The 1,447-nt window shown below is 43.9% G+C and overlaps 1 non-coding gene across 1 annotated transcript; it reads left to right on the forward strand.

The window, feature by feature from the left end:
- Window positions 1–1,023: 1,023 nt before the first annotated feature.
- LOC148573884 (small nucleolar RNA R71) lies at window positions 1,024–1,131 on the forward strand. Its single transcript, XR_015906395.1, has one exon. It is a non-coding gene; the product is annotated as a small nucleolar RNA R71 (small nucleolar RNA).
- The last annotated feature ends 316 nt before the right edge of the window (window positions 1,132–1,447 follow it).

Here is a 1,447-nt window from a genome sequence, read left to right on the forward strand (position 1 = left end):
CTCTTCTACATCTATGTCCTGTATATCCTCTTCCTCTTCAACATCTTCGATTTCCACCACCTCTTCAGCTGAGGCGTATTCTGGTGAGCTTGGTTCCTCCTGATTCCTCTCCTGCAGTGTAGTTCCAGACCTCAGGGTGATGGCATTAATGCCTCCCTTTGGATTGGGTAATGGTTGAGAGGGGATTCCAGTGGTGCTTGAAGGTTGGTTACTGGAATTTCGTGCTGAACTAAGCTGTGTGATAAAAGCTTGCAGAGTAGAGGTGAGACCATTCAGACTGGCATTAATACTGTTCACGATGGTACTTTCCATGGCCAGTTGTCTTTTCTCAAAAGCTTGTAATAAATCTTCATTAGAAGATACAGAAGAATGAGTAAATTGAGAGGTTTGCTGCTGATTGTTCGGTGGTCCTTGGTTTTGCCTCAGGTGAGGTGCTCGGTAAGGTTGATTTTGCTGCCTGTTGTTGTTATTATTCCACCTCTGATTTCCCTGATTATCTCTGCCTCCCCTGTTATTGTTGTCCCTCCAATTCTGGTTTGAATTATGCTGCCATCCATGGTTATTATTTCCACTTTGATTGTACCCTTAGTTGGGGCGGTCATAGAAGTTGTGAGTGGATGCCACCATGTTGTCTTCTTGTTGGAGCTGCGGGCATTCATCAGTGTAATGGCTGTAATCAGCACAAATTTTGCAAATTCTTTGTGGGACTAGTTGTTGGTTTTGCTGCGGTTGAGTTTGCTGAGCTTGTTGATTCAACTGCATTTGCTTCAGCAGGTTGGTCATCTCACAGATGCTTTGAGTTAGAGCAGCAGTCTCTCTGCCAGAAGATACTTCTGCAACGGCTTTTGAACGGCCTTGCTTCTGTCTGTGGTTCCGAGTAGATTCAGCTAAATCACTGATCAATTGCCAAGCTTCATCAGTGGTCTTGTACTTCTTCATAGACTCATTGTTGGCACTTTCCAATGTGGTCTTATCTCGGGGCCTCATACCTTGTGTGATATAGCTGAGTAGCACGATCTTGTCAATCATGTGGTGGGGGCATGCTTCCAGAAGATTATTGAAGCACTCCCAGTTTTCAAAGAGAGTCTCATTGTCATCCTGAACTATTGTAGAGATATCCTTTTTTAGTTTATCAGTAACTTCAGATGGAAAGAATTTCTTCAGAAACTCCTTTCTGAGTGTATCCCAGTTAGATACATTTGCTATAGGTTGAGTGTAGTACCACTCTCTTACTTTTCCCTCAAGAGAGAACGGAAAAGCTTTCAGCAGAATTGAAGTTTCATTAGTGCCATCACGCCTGACAGTAGAACAGGCTGCCTGGAAATCTCTCAAGTGCTTGATAGGCTCTTGAGCAGGTAGGCCATGAAACTTGGGCATCAAATTTAACAGTGCGGTCTTTATTTCAAAATCCGTAGCTACCGCTGGATGATGCGCTTGAAACGGTTGC

Source organism: Arachis ipaensis, chromosome B2 (genome assembly GCF_059453495.1).
Source record: "Arachis ipaensis isolate K30076 ecotype BB chromosome B2, ASM5945349v1, whole genome shotgun sequence".
Taxonomy (NCBI): domain Eukaryota; kingdom Viridiplantae; phylum Streptophyta; class Magnoliopsida; order Fabales; family Fabaceae; genus Arachis; species Arachis ipaensis.